The sequence below is a fragment of the Zalophus californianus genome, chromosome 10 (assembly GCF_009762305.2).
Source record: "Zalophus californianus isolate mZalCal1 chromosome 10, mZalCal1.pri.v2, whole genome shotgun sequence".
Taxonomy (NCBI): Eukaryota; Metazoa; Chordata; class Mammalia; order Carnivora; family Otariidae; genus Zalophus; species Zalophus californianus.
Genome location: NC_045604.1, coordinates 77,865,009 through 77,871,960, shown reverse-complemented (window position 1 = coordinate 77,871,960; position 6,952 = coordinate 77,865,009).

The following is a 6,952-nucleotide window of genomic DNA, read 5'->3' as shown; positions in this document are numbered from 1 at the left end:
TTACCGATGATGAAGAAACCCCGACCCCGAGCCTGTGGGTACACACACTAAACACAGCAGCTAGAAGATCCACAGAAGCTGTGGCTTCGTTGAAAATCTGCCTGGATGGGGAAATAGTTGCTAATAGTCGAAAAGTTACTTAGCAATACGGAAGGTGAGACAGTTTTGTGTATGGGGGGGCAGTGGTTTTGGGGAAGTGCAAGGCAAAGGTCTAGAGGCTAAATTTGGGAATCTTGGTTTGGGGACAAAATGTGATTTTAAGGGTGGTTAGATATGTTCTGTTTCATGTGCCTTTAAAGTAGTCCATTTGCTATATTTTATATAATGTGAAACTGTACGTGACAAATAAAGTTTGGAACCAAATCGCCCAGAGCAAGAGACCCTAGTGTTCCAACCGTGCCAACAGCCAGAGGAGAAACCACCGTTTCGAGTGACGGGGCGCCATGTGTATTTCTCATCAAGATAATCATGGGCAGTCTTTACAGCGAGCAGCTGAGATCTGACAATCCATCACAGGACAGCCTCCAACCCCCTCTGCCTCTCATGGAACCAGCTTCCTGGAAGAATGACCTGCAGGGGCTCAGGACCCCACGCTTGGTTAGTGATCTGCTAGTGCCATGTTAAAATTCTTAATGGGAGCCAACAGCCTCACATTTTCTATTTGCAGTGGTTCCTGAAGACTATAGAGCCAGCCCTGTTCTCTAGTTTGATTAATAAAGACTTCTGCTTTACAGAGTTGGGTGATGATGAAAATCAGACTATCTTGACGGCACACTCTTGCTGAAAAAATGAAAAATTCAGCCAGAAAGAAAGAAAGAGATGGTACATAGGTAGGTAGGTCGGTAGGTAGGTACATGGATGGATGGATGAAGAGAGAGAGATCTTGAATTTTTACCTAAGGAATGCCAAAAGTAGTGAAAGCAATCTATTGGAGAACCTACATTCCCTTGTCTCTAGAAGGGAGTTGCAAACTAAAACCTCCAGGGGTTACTGTCTGTATTCTTTGTGTTTCTAGGGTATTTTGTGGTTGGTTTGGCTTGGTTTTTGGTCCACGTGGCAGGTAGATGGGGGGTCACCCCAGAGAACTCAATTTTATAGATTTCTTCCATTTGGAAGAAAGCCAGTCATTCATTCATTCACCAAATCTTGGTGATCTAGCCTGATTCATCCCAGAGAACGCTCCATGTGTGCTTGAGAAGGATGCGTATTCTGCTGCTCTCGGAGGGAATGTTCTGTAGCTGTCTGTCTGGTCCACTTGGTCTAAAGTCTAGTTCCAATCCATTGTGTCCTTATGGATTTTCTGCCTGGAGGATCTACCCATTGCTGATGGGGGGGTACTGAAGTCTAGTACGATTACTGTATCCCTCCTTTTGGAACTGTTAATATTGCTTTATGTCTAGGTGCTCTGATGTTGCATTAATGATGATGCATTAATATTTATGGTAAAGGGGCCACTTCATCATGAGGATGTCATAAATATTTATTCACCAAGTATTAGTGCATGTATTATGGTATAAGTCTTGTGCTAGGTGTTAGGTACTTAGTCTCTGCCCTGGTCTAGACTTACCTTAGTCCCAATTGGAAAAAAAAAAAAAAAAAAAGTGAAATGAGGAATACTTGGTGACACATGAAAAATTACGTGAAATTCAAGTTTCAGTCCGTAAATAAGGTTTTATTGGAACACGGCCATGCCCTCTTGTCTAGATATGGTGCTGCCTGCCTTCCTGTCTCATTGTCAGAGTCCCCATGGAACACGCACGGCCTGCAAAGCCCGTAATACTATCTGCCCCTGTTACAGAAAACGTTTGCCATCCCGTGGTCTAATCAAATGAGAAGGGAACTGTCTTTTTGTGTGTCTCTTTTTAGGAACAAGAAGATTTTTCCTAGAACCCTTTGGCAAACTCTTCCTGATGTGCCTGGCCTGAGTTTTCCAGTTTTCATGCTTAACCCAAACACTGGCAGAGGTAACTAAAATTACCACGCTTAGCATTGGCCTCTTAGCTGGGCATCCGATTCCTTCAGTGAGGGATATACTTAGGAAGCACCCTCTTAGAAAAGAGGAGAGGCGACCAACAGCGTCTGCCCCAGTCCATCCCTGGGCTGCCCACCATCCACATGCAACTCTGTAAGAATTTTTAAGATTCTTATATACTCATGAAATGAACTAACCCCTTCCTAAGAGGTCCACAGCCTGAAGCCAAAACCAGTTACTACTTCCAGCTCGGGGGTCATTTGGTGACATTGATTATCCTCTTTATCAGGTCCAGATGTGGCTACTCATGGCCTGGCAACCTATGACGAAAAGCTCAGCCATATACCCCCAACGTGCCCAATATGTAACGGGGTGGGGGGGGGAAGGAACAGGGTATCCATAATAAATGATCCTCTTTGGAAAATGGATGAACGGAAGGAGAATCAACACCCAGTGGCCGAAGTTTCTAGAAGCAGCATAGCTGGGTGGTTCTGCCTTATGGTCTTTTGTGAGGTGAGCCTAATCTTTGAGCTTGAGAACTCCTGTCTCTTCATCTCATAGGTTCTGTCTCTTGGGGCCCTAACTTCAAGCTGTCGTAATCCCAGCTACGTCCCTGGGCTTGGTGGCCCTTTGTCTGGTGAAAAAGGCTAGGACCTGGCCTATCTTTTCTAGCTGTCTCATCCATTCTGCTCGGCTTTCTGCCTCCACACCCCTGACCTGTAGTTTAGAACAGGGCTTAGCGCACGGCAGGCTCGCCGGCCAAATGCCTGCTTTTTTATGGCCCGAGAGCTCAGGACGCTTTTTCGTTTTTAAAGAGTTGTAAAAAAGGTGAAGAAGAAGGTAACAAAGACCTTAGGTGGCCTGTAACACCTAAACTCTTTACTGTCTGGCCCTTTACAGGCCAAGTGGGCCAATTCCTGGCTTAGAATTTGAGTCGTCCGTCCCTGCAAATCTCTGAAGCGCTAGACTCACCATCAGTTTCGATTGTGGCCTTCCGGCAGAAAGAATCTCAGTAAAGCTGTATTTTCTCCCACTTTTGCCATTAGGTGAGCCACCTTTGGCTCAAGATTGACTTTTTCTTGAAGGAGCTTAGTGAAAACTCTAGGAAGCTGACCATGGCACCAGCCCGATGTGTTCCTACTTTTCCTGTTACGACAGCATCCATAGGTACATGGTTGGTGTGATGCAGATAACAGTTTAAACCAGGGGTAAACATTTGGTCCATGGGCCCAATCCAGTCCACCACCTGATTTTGTAGACAAAATGATAGTGGCACCCCACCGCACCTGCTAATTGACTCATTGTTCACGGCTGCTTTCAAAGGCAGAGATGAGAGGCACCTGGGTGGCTCAGTCGGTTAAGCGTCTGCCTTCGGCTCGGGTCATGATCCCAGGGTCCTGGGATCGAGCCCAGCTTCGGGCTCCCTGCTCAGTGAGGAGTCTGCTTCTCCCTCTCCCTCTGCCCCTTCCCCAGCTCGTGCTCTCTGTCTCTCAAATAAATAAGAAAAATCTTAAAAACAAAAAAACAAAGGCAGAGAGGAGTTGGTTGCCAAAGAGACCATACGAGCCACTAAGCCTGATACATTTGCTACCTGACCCTTTACAGAGAAGCTGGCCAAACCTTGGTGTAAAACCGATGTCTTGCAATAATAATGCAAGGGCCACCACTTCCCAGCCTGGAACAGAGTCCTCACTGCCCTCGGCTCTGCACAGTAGAGAGTCTGTTGCTTGTAGTACCCACATGTGGTATCATCAGGCTTCTTAGTTGCAAGCCGCAATGACTCTGGCTGATTGACACAGAACGGGAGTTCCGTAAAAAGGAAATCAGGTAGAGCACAGGCTTTGGAAGTGTGCAGCCAAGCCCCTGTGGATTTTCTCAGATTCTTCCAGAGAACGGTTTTCCAAGGAGGCCACTGTGGGCACCGCAAGACGGTGCTTTGCGCTGAGAGCTTAATCTCACATGGCCCGTTGCTCCGCCGGAAGGCAGCTATCTAGGCTGTCCCGTTCCTTTGGTTGCAGAGCCTGGCATGGCGCATCTACCTGATCGGTGAAGACTGAGGCATGTGACCACGCCCTCGCTGCAAGGGAGGCTGGAAAATAGTCAGCAGACATTTTCAGCAGCTGTAATGGGAGGTGAGGTCTGCAACCCACCAAAACTCAGAAGGAAGGGAATTCCCCAACAGAGGAAGGAAGTTCAAATACTGGGTGGTCGAACCCAATGGCAAATGCCTGCTATGTCCTATCGGAATCCGGTTCCCTATTTACCCACAGCTAAGCTCGTGCTTCCCAAGCTTTATTGACCCATCTCTTGCCCACTGCTCTTTGCTTATAGGCACGTACAGCCTGCACTATTATTTGCTGAACAATTTTTCTTCAAAGCAACTATTTTTTACATAAATACATTTATTCAAAAGGAAAGTATCAGGTAAGTTGAAAATCAGCATCGGTTGTCCTAAGTGACCTAGATATGATTTAAAACAAGAATGCTATGAAGTGTATAGTACAGACTGTTGTCTGGTGGAGGTTTTGAGCTTGAGGACTGCTCTTTCCCAAGAAAGGAGGCTAGGAACAGGTGGATAGGTGGTAAAGCAGGGTCAGGACCATGGCTGCTTGATCAGAAGACAGTGACCCCCCCCCATGTGGTGTGACTGTAGGTACTACCTCAGTTAGCTGTGTAGCACCGCGGGTATTTGCCTCATAATGACAATATAAAAAAAACCCATAAACCAGTGTCCTTGCTGGTGTAAGGGAACTCACACACGCACTTGGTTCCTCCCTATCGGGATTTCCTGAGTCTGCTCTTTCAAGCTGGCCTCGTGATACATCCCAATCCAACAGGAGATGAGAACCCTGTATGTTGGTGTAGCCACACCCGGTATGATCAGAGGCTTCCAGCCTCCGAGGAAGCCCGCCACGCCCCATACTCTCAACCCCCTTCTGACCACGATCTCCCCTCGAGCTTCTGGGACGGCAGTGACCCAGGAGGGTGTTGCATAATCCCACGCAGATGGCCGGCAGGTGTCTGGAGGGCGCTCATTACAGAGCGTGTCTGGCTTTTTAAGGGGCTGAGGTTTCTGACTCATTGCCCGTGAGGCAGGAGCTTTGATTTGTCTTTTCTGATCGCTGCATTTCTTGCTCCCACCCAAGGCCATGGCCCGGGACTTCCGTGACCAACCAAACCCTCCCCGGGAGGCATGGCCAGGCCTCCTAAGACCCATGGGCCTCAGAACCAGACAGGCCCAGGTTCCAATCCGACTCAGCAATTAGTTGTGGAGAGGCTTTGCCAAGCGGCCGAGACGCTGCAGACCTCGTATCCTGGTCTGCAAAATGGGGGTAATGCTCGGTCCATCTGGTCTCCCACCATCTGTGCACCACACATTGGGGTATGCCTGGAGACACAAGGATGGACCAGACAGAAAGGTCCTATGCACTCATGGAGCTTTCATGGTAGTGAGGAGAAACAGACAACAAGCAAGATAAATGAAATTACAAATCGGGATACAGCCCGTGAAGGAAATAGGGTGACGGGAAGACAGCAACTCAGGGAGGTGAGGACTCATTGCTGGCATGATGTTGATGCTAAGACCTGCATTAGGAGAGCTGAGGGCAGAAGGGACAGGGCCGCAGGATCAGCTGTTATGAAGGGTTGTGGGGATTCAGTGAGATAGCGCACATCCGGGAGGACACTAAGGGTTCACAGAGATGCCCAGAACTCTGGTTTACAGAGCATCTTCCCATGAATTGTATCATTACATTTGATTCTCACGGCAACCCATCAAATAGGGCAAGACACCGTGCACTCCTTCTGTTGGTGGGAAAGCGAGAAGAAGAGCAGGTAAGTACAGCAAGGAGGCAAAGCCATTTCCTTTGGTCTCTCTTCTCCCCAAAACCACCTCCTTTGATTGGTGGTGGCCCCTTGCAAGATGGGAGTGGATGAGCTAGCTACAACTGCGTAACAGACAGCCACAATGCATAGAGGCACACACCCACAAATGTTTGTTGCTCGTATGTCTGGGCTCAGCTGGAGGTGGGCTGGGCAGCTCTGCTGGTCCTGGCTGGACTTGGCCCCAAGTCTGGGTGTTGGTGGATGAAGACTGGCCTTGTGCGAGATGGCTGGGGCACTCAGCCTTGTTCCATAGCTCTCTCGTCCTGGATCAGACTGGCTCAGGTATAGGCTCATGGTGATGGCAGAGATGCAGGAGAGCAAGGGGAAACATATACATTCTCTTAGGCTTGCAATGGGGATACCACTCCTGCTGCCTTGCATTGGCCAAGCAGGTTACAAATCTCACCCGGGTGCAAAGGAGGGGAAACCAGCTCCCTCCTTCAGTGAGAGGACCATACATTCACCTTGTGGGGGATGAGGGAGAGAAGGTGAGGGCGGGAGGGAGCAAAATATTGAGGCCATCAATGTAATCTGTTCGTGCAGACTTCCATTTGGGGCCATAAAATAGAGAATGGTGTGTGTGTGTTTGGGCGGGGGGCAATGGAATCACCTAGAGCACACACCATTTAGGGAATACTTGTGAAAATGCAGATTCCAGACCTGTTAAATCTCGAAGAGACTGACCCAGTATCTGAATTTTATGACTTTCAGGTTTTTCGGATGATCCCTTCGTTTGCAGATCATCATTTTCAGGGATCAGACCTAGGTCCAGAAATCGGATGAGTTTTAATTTTACATTTGGAGGTAAACACTAGAACATGTAGATGCGTATCTCCTCCACCCCTCCAAAGAATATGTATCCCAAAATTATCCTGCTTCCAGTGCATTTGCTTTACCGACTTCGGACTTCGGGAGGCCCAGTGGCTGGAAAGTGAAAGAGCAGGTACTACTACCACCTCCTAGTGGTGAGTGGCCCACATAACATAGCAATAAAGCCCCAGGAGCAAAGACAGATCCTTTGGCCTCTAGTTGAGCCAAATCCGACACAGCTCATCAAAGCTAATGTGAGTTATTGCTCCTTACCGTACAGTTAAA